Genomic DNA, 12,615 nt, shown 5'->3' with positions numbered 1-12,615 from the left:
GCCCCAACTGTCTCTGTATTGGATACATCAAATCCTTATCCCTGCATTGGACTGGGTGGGAAAGTAGGCACTTTTGAGAGGAGCAGATGATTTGCTGCAGAGGCTCAGTCCTCCCAATTAGGTTTGAAGAGAGAGAACACCCAAAGATAGAGGGCATGGTGGCAGCTTAAGAGAGAAGGAGGTGGGACAGAGAAGCCACTCATCCAAAGAAATCCTCAACTGTCATCCCACCAAGCCCCAAGGAGTGTGTGCTGAATTAAGTCCCGGAGAACACTGAAAAACAGTATCAATTTGAACTTTTCCTGCTGTGGGCACAGAAAGGAGTGGTGAAGAGGCTAGCAACCATGCACGAGTTGGAAACTTGGCAGTGTTACTTAGTTGTGCAACCTTATCTCACCAAATTCATTTTCTCACCAGCAAAATGAGATTGATAATCATTATAGAAGTCCATTTTTTGTTACTATAACTTAATACCTGAAGCTGATATCATTGATAAAGAAAACAGGTTTACTTAGCTCACAGTTCTGGAGGCTCAAGGGCATGGCACCAGCATCAGCTCAGCTCTGGTAAAGGTCTCATGGAAAATGATACCGAAATAGTGAGAGCATATGGGGGGACAGAGATGACATCAGCAAACAGGAAGCCAAAGAGTGATTCAAATCAGGCTGGCTCTTCCACACGTTCTTAGGAAAACTAACAGGATTCCAAAGGACCACCTTAATCTCTCCCAAGGTACACCTTTAATGACCTGAGGACCTCCCACCTCCATCACATGAACTCTTGGGGGACAAACCACATCCAAAGCATAACACTCATAAAACCTAACTCAATGAATCAATATGGTAACTAATAATCACACAGCAAGCACTCAAAATGTCTAAAATTATATATTATCATTAAACATAATAAGAAGATAAACATTTTCCAACTTCAATTTTACAGTTAACCTGCTTCAACACATTAATGCCCCACCACCCGTCCACCCTCCAAACTCATCTCAGTGACCTGCATTAGTAATGCACCAGTCATGTCCTCTGGGCCGCCGGGCAGGCAGGGCAATTCCCACTACACACTTCCATTCCTCTACCCTCCCATGCCCTCACATTCTCTGCCTCATAGGCAACTTCATGTCAATGGGTTTCTACCCAGGTCCTAGCTTACTGCACCATTTTACCTCCGCTTCCTCACCTCTAGCAAGTTTCTTCGAGCAAGTTTCTTCCACCAAAGCGTAGCATTCCAAAACTATATTCCAGGAAAAGTCCCCACCCACCAATGCACATAACTGAATGAGGGCCTAATTACTACCCTGGGTCAAAGTCTCAAGTTCATTCATCCAACTATGTTACTGGATCCAGCAAGTGTTACAATGCCTCCTACATTACCATCAAATACTTAATCCCACATCGATAGTTCCAGAGCCCCTGTCTAGCCTTATTTTGTGAATTGCAAGCCTTTAGAGAATCAGCTAATGGCTCCTATAGCCTATGAGATAAATGTAAACATTTCTTTTAGCAAAAATTAGGAGTCCTCCCCTTTCTCCATTTCCCACAGCTCTTCATGCTGGCCATTAAAACACAGCCTTGAAAATCAACCATGCTACCTTTGCCTCGCAGGAATCTCACCTGCCATTCTTCCACTTTGACAGTTCCCACTGAGTCCTAGAGATTTGGTTCAGACAGTTCCCCTCTATGAAGGCTTCCCTGAGTTTGGTGCAGAGCAGCCAAAACATACTGACAGCACTTGATACACTGAGAGCCCCCACTCCACCACATACGCCCTCCCCTATGCTCCTCAAGGTCAAGGACCATGCCCTCCTCATCTCTATACCCAGGGCCTACCTAGTTCTGGTACACAGTAAGCAAAGTCAGGAAGTGTTTGCTCTGTGCACTGCTCTTCTTTTTAGGTAAAATCTGTGCATCTCCAGCCTTCGTTCTTACCATGTTACCTACCAGTTTCCATTTCACTGTCCTTGTTCTATTTAATACAGCAGATCTCTGGGTGAAGAGGGCTTCCCAACCCTTATAAGTTACACACTGTCCTTGGCCAAAATATTCCATCACCCTGAGCCTTCATTCTGAAATCAAACCTAATCACATTCTTTCCCCGTTCCCAATTAACCCATGTTAATTTCGCAGCAGAATGAAGACCTGTATTACCACCAAGAATCACAAGTTTGAGATCGCAATTTTGAGCACATTCCTAATTGGCTAGGTAACCTTGGAGAAGAGTTAAAATGGAGGTGGCTATGTCACCAGGCTTAATTCTCAGAGAATCTTGGAGATTCAAATGGAATAGATGATGTTAAAGTGTTTTCTAAAGTGCAAAGTACTATACATTCATAAAGGACATGATTAACAAATTTTATCAAATTTCAATCATTGACTGTAAGATGTGTCATTTATCAACCTAAAATGAAAAAAAAAAAACCTGTTGAACTATGACACATCCGTGATTATAAGACAACCAGATTTAGTGACATTAAAATGTGAAAAAGTGTCTTAGAATTAATTTAACACAATTTATCTTAATAAAAACAGGATCCTGCTATAAATGTTTCATATTTGTCAGTAGCACATAATAGGTACTCAGTAACATGTCAATTAAATGAACAAACACCCAATGATAATATTCTTAAACAAATTATCACCTCTCACTGAAACTGGGCAGCAGGAGGCTTCCCAACGTGAGAAATCCCCTCTCATTCATGTTCCAGCCTGCTGGAAACCCTCAAATGATGGCTTCAAGTCATATCCAAACTCAATAGCTTGGCATTTTTAAAGTCCTTCATAATCAAGTCTCCTCTCCCACCCATCATTTCCTGGAATTGTCTCCCTCTCTTGGAGGCATCACCTCTCCACCAGAATGTGACTTCAAGAGGGATCCCACTCATTCCCACCATAACAATCAGCTCAGAGGCTCAGCTTCTCCTTCCTCTCCCTACCACCAAGGCCAAGGCTAAGCCTATGCTATTTACAGGGTGCCAGACCCTGAGGGACTGTCTGACCCAGAGGCCCCAAATTTGCACCCCTACCATTCAAATAGCTACTCCCGTCTACAGACTCTACATTCTAAACTACGAAGGCTTGAGCACTGGGGTTAAGGGCTGCCTTGCAAGCATCAGATGCAAGATACATAATCTCCTCTTTAACTGGCCCTGGTGCTGGCAGATGTTCTGCAAGGAGGAGGATCTTGATGGAATAGAGAGAACTCTACTGGGTGTTCTGTACCCCCACCGTGGTCCACCTTTACTCTGTCTAGGGCTGACACTCTACATGTTTCCCTACCTGTAAGAGTGAGGCAAAGTGAGAATGGGAGAGAAGGTTAGCTCTTTCTAAAGACACCCCCATCCACTTCCCTTCCTTCCTCTAGAGAAATTTCTTAAAATGCACACGTGCAGGAAGAGGAAAAGCAGTAAGTCACTAACACATTTGTGACAATTCATTTTATTGGAGAGGCAAGACATCCAGAAAAAGGGATGGGGGATCAAAAGAATAAGGTGATTGAAACAATGTTAAGTGAGTTTGGCTGAGGAAAGTAGCTCAGAGATAACCCTGAGTTCTTGCTAATCCTTTCCTGTTGGAGGGAAAGTGGTGGAACCCTCCTAAGGAAAGGAAAGTAGAGTTTTCTTGGGACCCTGAATCCCAAAGACTCCACTCTGCCCAAGAATCCAGGTACCATTCCACGGACGAGTTCATCTCAGGTCATACCCGTCCCTATTCCAAACTTCATGCCCCCATTTACAGTTCATCTTTATTTCCCACCCTTTATTCAGTCTTCTCTGGTCTGCACTTGCCTCGCTGAAACGCCCTTCCTCCATGGCTGGTTGACTTCAGAAAATTCCCCATCCTTCAAAAGCAACAATCAAGCACAGCCCCCTCCAAAGGCCATTTCCTTAAAACTCTTATCCTTATATTTCCCCTCAGCACTTAACATTTCCTATTGGGTCAGGTTTGGCTTCTCCACTCAGTTGAATGCTCCCTGAGGGTAAGATCTGGGCCCAACACACCAGCAAAGTGCCTGACACACAGTGGGGACTCTAGAAATGCTTACAGAATGGGAAGTAGGAGTCCTGAGCCACCTACTTTATTTATGGCTCAATCTCTAAAGAATGACTTCAGGGGAGACCCTCCAGTCTTGGCCTCGGTTGCTCTAACTCTGAAATGGGAGGACTTGAATGACTGGGTCTCTAGGCCCTTTCCACTGTGACAACTGAGATTCCGCGAAAGCTCTAAGCGGCTAGGCGTGGCCCCGCCCCCTGGGCGCCCAGAAAGCCCGGGCAGGGGGCGCGCAAAGACTCCAACCCCGCCCAACCCCCGATCGAGGCTTCCCCCAAAACTCTGGGTCCCCCTCCCCCACGGCGTGCACCCGGTGATTGGGCCGCGGTCGCCACTTCCGCACCGCGGGCCTGGCGGCCGGGGAAGGGCGCTCTGCACCCCGCGCTCCTGCCACCCCAGAGGCGCTCTCGCCCGGGGCGGGCTGGGGGTTCCTGAAGCGCCCGCGGGCGGAGGGTGAGGGGGAAGGAAGGAGGATTTGCAACAATACCTCAGGGAGGAGGCAGACGGGGCAGCGGCAGCAGCGGCGGCTGGAGGCGGAGGCAGAGGCGGAGGAGGAGGTGCCCGGGCACTCCCCCTCCCATTGTCCCCAGCCCCGGACAGGCCCGGCCCCACGCCCCGCACCGGTCCGGGCGAGCGCACCGCCCGCGCCCAGCGCCCCGCGTCCCGGGCCGTGCAGCCAGCCCTTACCTTGCAGCGCTCGGCTCTCCCCGATCGCTAAGCTACTTATCCCGGGAAAGCTGCGCGGGGCCCGGGAGCGAACCCACAGACAAAAAGTGAAACTTCGGCAGGGCTGGAGCGACTGCTGGTTGGTGCCTTTCCCCCTCCTTCCTCCCCACCGTCCCCACCCCCTCCCCTCGGTCTCCCGTGCGGTGCCCTGAGCGCTGGAGGCTGACGTCAGGGGCCTGAATTCCTGACTTTGCCTGCACGCATTTGTCCATGTAAGGTATGGGAAGGCGTGTGCCCGCGGGCCGCAGCGCAGCGCTCGCCCGGCGGGGGAGGGGGCGCACGCAGCGGGCAGTGACTTTGCCAAAAGGTGGGCGCACAGAGGGCATTGCATTTCCTGGGAGGAAGAGGAGGAGACGTGGGAATGTAGGGAACTTGCAAAGGAGGAAGGGAAAGAGGGAGGTGTGGAGGCTTGCCTCCACTGGAGGAAGAGGAAGGAGACGTAGGAGGAAGCGGCCGAGTTGAGGGGCTGCTAGAGAAGTGGGGCAACTTGAGTCTCCTATGCCGGTGCCAAATTAGGGGACTGAGCCTGAGCTAAAGTATTCCCTTCGACAGACCTCCTCCTGAGCCCCACCCCGGATTCCCAGCAAGACTCAAAACTTACAGGATGTTCAAACTGGCAGAGACAAACTTCCAACCCATTCACTTCACCCGTGAGAATGCTGAAACTTGCAGAAAAGAAATGATTTGCACAGAACCTACGCTCAACAGATCCAGGAGCGGGACTCGAGTCCCTGCCTCCCCTCAGGATTGATTCCAGCCCGCAGGCAGGGTCCTGACTGCCTCCTAACCCCTGAACTGTGAACCAGGTTAGATATCAGACTAGGCAGGAGGACCACCCAGTGAAGTGACTTTATATTTCCCTTCCAGAACTAGTTCTGAGAAGGTTCTGGTTGACAGTGAGCCCTGAGGAACAGAGACAATCAGTTGCTTCAGGGTAACTTCCCTTGTACTATGCTGAAAGAGGTGAGTTAAACAACTACAGCTTGCTCTGTACTTACAGTTTCGAAAAAAAGTATACGAACTGGGTGGACTGGTTTGAATAAAGACAAGCCTGTTCTTGGAAGGTTCAAGTCGGATTTTTTTTTTCTCTGACGTTTGAAAATGTGAGCAAAGGTGAGAACTACCATTTACTGTATCCAGGGGTTATTTCCTGGAAAGCACTCCAAACCCGTGACTTCCTTTCCTTGTGTTTCTATCCTATTCATATCTAAATGAATAATCTCTCACTGCAACATATCATAAAAACACTCTTTCATCTGTCTTATTACATCTTCAAGTGAGTTGGATAGGATTAATTGTAGTCCATCTTCTACCTTTAAGGCAAAAACTCAGGTAAAGGATTTGCCAAGCACAAAATAACTAAGCAAGACTTGAACTCAACTGCCCCCCCCCATCCAGGTCACCTGATTCTGTGCTCTTTCCATGCCATCTTCCTGGCCTTTACCTCCATCAGGACCTAATTCCACTCATACATGGTGAGAGTACACTTTGAGTTAATAATGCACAAAAACTCCTAAACATGTTTTTTTTTTTTGAAGTTAGATTTTGATGGAATTCTTTTAACCAAGAATTAAGGAAATAAATGTAAAAACCATAGGCTGTTGGACTCATTTATTGAGCATTTCTTTTGTGAAGTCTTTGAATTCAGATATTTCTGGGTTTAAATTATTATTTTTTTTTAAAGATAGAGTGAGAGAGGGAGGGGGAGAGAGAGAGAATTTTTAATATTTATTTTTTAGTTTTCGGCGGACACAACATCTTTGTTTGTATGTGGTGCTGAGGATCGAACCCGGGCCGCACGCATGCCAGGCGAGCGCGCTACCGCTTGAGCCACATCCCCAGCCCCGGTTTAAATTATTTAACCTCTTTGTTCCACTCAATTTTCTCATCTATACATACAAAAATGTGAATCTGGAGGCAGAGAAAGATGACTGAGAATACCCACCCAGTGCCTCTCACTCCCGAGATGGCCCACATCCTCACTTGAATGTGTATTTCCTGCTTTATCCCCAAAGGGTCTCTCTTGAGATTGCCCTATTTCTTCCTTAAATGTGTATCTGCTTTCCTAAATAAACCTCTTTCTATGGCAGGAGGCTGGGAGTGGAGATACCCACCCATTCCACATGATAATGAACTATTTTTCTTTTTACTTCTAACATGATTTTTAAAAATGAGAAAGATGAGCTCTTAAAGAGATTTTGTTCTGAGATTTTAAAAATACCAAATCCTATCACAACACAGTTCACTTATTCTATCAAACATTTCAGCAAACCCACATCCTGAGTACTACTATTTAGTATGAAAAAAAATCCCAGTATCACAGGAGGTAAGAATGGATTCACCCAATTCTCATCAGCTATAACGGGACTTGACCGGCATTTCCCCACCCACCCACCCCTCTTTCTCCCACTTATAAAGAATAATAGAGTTCTAATGAGGATTAATAAAATTTAACAAGGTATAATTAGTCATTCATTTCCTCTATCATGCACATTATAAGAGTGCTGTTTTGGACCCAGAAATGCTACTAATTATGTTGAAACTGTTGCATGGGTGTGTTGGGGAACATCACTGTGTTTCTCCTCCTGAAATATTTATGAAATTCTTAGGTAGGCATGGTGTTAGCATGAGCATTACATAATGTTAGTCACAAAAGATAATTTCCATTTATGAGGCCTTCACAGGCGTATAAGTGACAACATCATCAGTTGGATGCTTGGTGAACCGCATGTAGTACTAACCCAAACCAACATCTCATTCTTGTTTGCTATTCTGGTTTCTTTTGCACTGTCGCTTTTTTTTCAACATCCTATTAACACTTGCTGTATGCAGGGGTTTGGACCAGAAGGGAAGACTGTAAATTTTCAGACTCAGTACTAGAGAAATGCTGGTTTATCTGTTCAAAGAATAAAAAATGCACCATCTCAGGTGGGGTGGGGTCCCACGGTCCAAGGATGAAACACTGATCTTTTCAAGACCAAAAGTAGCAATCTCATTAGTGTGTTGATGGCACAAAAGATTTTTAGGCAGGTTGGGCTGTGTTTCCACCATTCCGTTGTAGCCACTAACAACTCTGCACACAAGGATCTTTGTGCAGTTCATACAGTTACAAGGCTAGAGATCTGCCAGCCTGATCCAGGGCAGCCACTGTAGACCTGAGGTCCTGGTTCTTGTGAATCCACCCAAAGAATTTTAGGGAAACACAGTAGTAAGTGAAAAGTTTAAGAGAGTGAAAGGAAAGAGGAACGTATAGCATAGGAAGTGCAAGGACCCCCTGGAAGAGAGGATGGTATGGTGCTCACAGAGTTGAAGTTTTTAAGGAAATGAAGTTCCCTGTTCTTGCCTCAATTTTCCTGACCCCTTGATTGGTTTCTTATCCTTTGGCTACTTATCAGTAAACTTCCTTTTTGAGGATCTCAATGTTCTGGTTGACAGAGTGATTTGGTGGCTGTGGCATAGTTGTGGTGATAAGGGAGGGTTCTGGGGTCTTGGTTGCAAGAGATAATGAGGATCTGGTCTGAAAACAGTAGTGTCCCTTGAGGGGTTATGACCAACTAGAGCTGGGGGAGGTCTTGACATACCAGACCCCACTTTTCTGATGCTCATCTGTTTCAGATAGGGGTCACCAGGATTTTAGGTAATTGTTCCCTCAAGGGATTATATTTATTTATCTACAGATTGGGGAGGATTGTGCATTCTAGCTCTCATTCCCAAATTCTTACCAGTTTAGATAAGATTCTCTACTGTTTCAGTTTTATAACTCCTGGATTTTTCTTGGTGCGTAAGCCTAATGTCTGTCGTCTGTCCTTTATTGTCCTTTCAAGGCTAAATAACCTACCTAATAATGTAGTTCCTTTTTTCTTTTTCTTTTTTTTTTTTTTTTTTTTTTTTTTTGGGAGTGCATATAATATGCCAGGCTATTCTAGGAATGTTTTAATATGCAATTCACTTCATAAATTGGCATTATTTCTCCATTAAATCCATGATGAAACTAAAGCCTGGGGAGGCTAAGTAACTTACTGTTAATACAAAGCTAATACTTGGGTAAGCTGGGTCTACCCTGAGCCCAGGAAGCCTGGTTCCTCACTTACCCACTGCTCCCACATATGCTTTATACATAATCAGACAGTAACTCCCATCCACACCAGTGGGCGCCCCCCCCCAAGTTTGAACTTCAAAACCTAGGAGCTAAATAAATGTCTTCTCTTTGTAGGTAGCATACGTTAGGTATTTCATTATAGTGTCAAAAAGCTGACTAATACAGTCATATTTTTCTAGGAAAAACTAAGCACACAAGACAATTTTAACATTTTATATATCCTGTTGTGTAGTCAAGTGTAGTTCTCTTTCCAAGGCCATGGATGATGCTGACTCTAGCCCAGCTGGATAAGCATTAACCCTTCAAAAAGAGGTAAAAACTTGATATGGTAAACAGCAATGGTAGGCTTTGTGTAAATGCAGCATTAAAGATAAAGAAGAAGTTTACAAAAAGTTTGTTTACTCTCCATTCTTCATACCTCACAATACAATGGGGGGAAATAATCTCAATGTAAAAACAGAATACATCATCAGACTTCCTAAGTAAATTTCTTCTTCCTTTATTGGTACTAGATCTTTTCTAAAGGGAAAAAAAAAAAAATTATCACAACCTACTTTTATCATTGGCATAGCAGATTCAAGCCAATGTGCACAAATGATTACTTTTATCTGCCCCATGGGTTTCTGCACAGTTTTACCTAGTTTCCACTGACTGGCTACAGAGATATCACTATTTGCATTTTGCAAATTTTGCAGGATCAGATACCCACATATATTTTTGCTCATTCCAATTCAGATCCTGCTTCCAGTCTGCTGACTTGTGAGTTCAAGTAAACCGAGGACCTAGAAGAAATATAACCATCCCTGGGAACTAATAAACCTTCAGAGGTCACACAGTACAGAGTGACAGTGGAGTCCAGTCTGTGGTAGCAAGGATGCTAGAAGAACTTTAATCTTACTTGGTTCGTGATCACTGTGAAGACTGACAGTCCATATCACCTTTTTGTTCTCATAAGTGTCTACCATGAACCTATTAACTGTACTAGACTTGTGTATAGTGTTGAGAAAATAGATGTAGTCCTCATTTTACATGCTAACACAAAGATACATAATACCAGCTTGGGAGGGTGGGGTCTGCTGAGATAAGTTAGCTGAGACTTCCCAATCAACTGTGGGTGGACTGAATCCACTGCTTCGGCTACAAACCTCCTTTGATGGTGATGAGCCTGGAGATCCATGCACCCTAGGACCCATTGGAGAACACAGACCTGGGGCTCACAGTTTTATTTTCGCACAATATCAGCAGGATGATGTCCAAGGATTTGATGGATGCAGCCAAGCCTCACTTACAGGCCCCAGTGGTCCCTCTAGGAACTGCACAGAATTGTATTGTTGCTAAAGAGTGTCTGCTAGTTTTTGGGGATCTATGAATAGGCTTAGGATGCACTCTGCCTCATTCGTGGCTGGAATCCAGTGTCATCTACTCATTAGGCATCACAGCAGATCTCAGGGCAGTTTTAGATGTATGGAGAGAAGTTCATGATAGACAGATACATAGACAGATAGATAGATAGATAGATCTCTTTCTCTTTTAACATTTATATACATATAAATTAAAGTACAACTAAACTGTAGATATATATTATATATTCTACACACTACACACACAAATAGAGTTTAACTGCAGTATAATTATTTGTAGTTTTTGGGGGGCGGTATAAAAAAAAACAGAGGTGCTTTACCACTGAGTCAAATCCCCAGCCCTTTTTAATTTTTGTTTTGAAACAGGGTCTTGCTGAGTTGCTCAGGGCTTCACTATGAGACAAAGACTGGCCTTGAACTTGCAATCCTGTTGCCTCAGCCTCCTAGTTCTCTGGGATTGCAAATGTGTGCCACCATGCCCAGTTAAGTATAATTTCGTAACATAAAATTCATTCATTTTAATCATACACATAGTTTTAGTAAATGTAGTATAATTATTGAGTTGTGTAATCACCACTGCATTCTAATACTAGTGCAGTCCTATCGACCCAAAAAGAAACCTTGCAACCATTTATAGTCATTCCCATCTCCACCTAAAAAGTCCTACCTGTAGATATGTCTATCCTTGACATTTCATACAAATAAAGCATTCAATGTGTGGATTTACATGTCTGGTTTCTTTTACTTAGCAAGTTTTCAGGGTTCATCTATGTTGGAACATGATATATTCATACTTTTTTAAACTTTTTATGATCAAATAATATTCCATTGTGTCAATATGCCATATTCTGTTCATTCATTCATCAGCTACTGGATATTTGGATTATTTTCATTTGGGGGCTATTATGGATGTTGCTGCTATGAACACTCCTATATTATTTTCTTATTATATGATATTTTATGATATTTAAAAGCAGAAAAATAGCTGTATAAAAATGAAGCTGAGCTGGGTACGGTGGCGCAAGCCTGTAATCCCAGTGGCTTGGGAGGTTGAAGCAAGAGGATCGAGAGTTCAAAGCCAGCCTTAGCAATGATGAGGCACTAAGCAACTCATGAGACCCTGTCTCTAAATAATATACAAAATAGGGCTGGGGGTGTGGCTCAGTGCTCCAGTGCCCCTTAATTCAATACCCGATACCAAAAAAAAAAAAAGAAGAAGTAGTTAAAGCCAGGTTCTGTGGTTCATGCTTGCAATCCCAGTGTCTTTGGAACCTAAGGCAAGATGATCACAAGTTCAAAGTCAGCTTCAGCAATTTAGTGAGGCCCTAAGCAATTTAGTGAGACCCTATCTCAAAATAAAAAATAAAAAGGGGTGAGGATGTGGCTCAGTGATTAAGTACCCCTGGGTTCAATTCCTGGTACCAAAAAAAATTGCAGTTGAATTTGGGAGTTCTAAGACATAAAAGGAGTTATCTTTAAGTGGTAAGATTATTTATTTTTATTTATCTAATTTAAAAAAATTTATAATGCATCATTTTTGTTTCCTTTTTATCTCTAATAAGACAAAGACAATAAATTAAACCAAAATAACCCCCAAATATTTGGAAGATACAATCCCTCACTTGCTATTTGAATCTTCTCAGTAATCCATGACAGATGGTTTGGAGTGGGATATTATCTTTAAGTATTTAATGAGATTTTTACCCTTCTTTCTAACTCTGACCCTTCACTCACCTAGATAGCTAAGACAGTCTTTGTTAATGCATTCCCAGAAGTGATGGGGCAGATCTCAAATTGAATGATATTAGCTTTCTTTTACTTTGCAGAACACACTTAATTTTCTTACAAGTTCCCAATTGAGGGTAATTTCTAAAATTTTCTTTTTTTTTTTTGGATCTGCAGAGCAGCCTTTAGTTAAGAATCATCAATCTGAGTGTGGCTCAAAGTTGAATTCACTGAAGTCCTTTGTCCACACCTCTGTTTCTACTTGTGGGACACTAGTCTACGCAGTCACCACCTAGGGCTACTCTTTGATTTCTCTATCTTCCTATCTCCTCTCTCCAATCAGTTGTCCAGTCTGCCCAATTCTACTCTAAAAACCTCTCTCCCCTCTGTCTGCTGCTTTGAGGGTAGGTTCTCAGTACAGTGGAGTTCCAACATTTTTGTATTTAACATTCACAAATTAAATTGTGAGAAGAAAGAAGTAATAATTTAAATGCAACTGGTGGTCCTCTCTACCAAGGTTAATTTATTTATTTGTGTATTTATTTTTATTTTTGCAATACTGGTTATTGAATTCAGGGGCATTCTACCACTAAGCTCCTTTGCCCAGGTTGACCTTGAACTTGCAATCCTCCTATGTCAACCTTCTGAG

The 12,615-nt window shown here is 43.4% G+C and overlaps 1 protein-coding gene and 1 long non-coding RNA gene across 7 annotated transcripts in view; one reads left to right on the top strand and one right to left on the bottom strand.

The window, feature by feature from the left end:
* Lpp (LIM domain containing preferred translocation partner in lipoma) overlaps positions 1 to 4,828 on the bottom strand; it is a 655,361-nt gene extending 650,533 nt beyond the window's left edge. For 4 of the 6 annotated variants that reach the window (XM_071615170.1, XM_071615174.1, XM_071615175.1 and 1 more), the window contains exon 1: positions 4,743 to 4,828. The gene's annotated coding sequence lies outside the window, so the exon portion shown is untranslated. Of the gene's footprint in view, positions 1 to 4,542; positions 4,587 to 4,742 lie in introns of those variants that run through there. The other 2 variants (XM_071615171.1, XM_071615177.1) reach the window with 2 other exon arrangements.
* LOC139706708 (uncharacterized) lies at positions 4,773 to 10,158 on the top strand. Its single transcript, XR_011708331.1, has 3 exons — positions 4,773 to 4,860; positions 5,334 to 5,744; positions 9,616 to 10,158. It is a non-coding gene; the product is annotated as an uncharacterized lncRNA (long non-coding RNA).
* The last annotated feature ends 2,457 nt before the right edge of the window (positions 10,159 to 12,615 follow it).

This window comes from Marmota flaviventris, chromosome 8 (assembly GCF_047511675.1).
Source record: "Marmota flaviventris isolate mMarFla1 chromosome 8, mMarFla1.hap1, whole genome shotgun sequence".
In the NCBI taxonomy this organism is placed as follows: Eukaryota; Metazoa; Chordata; class Mammalia; order Rodentia; family Sciuridae; genus Marmota; species Marmota flaviventris.
The sequence above is the reverse complement of the archived record's forward strand: the minus strand, read 5'-3'. Positions and strand labels throughout refer to the sequence as shown.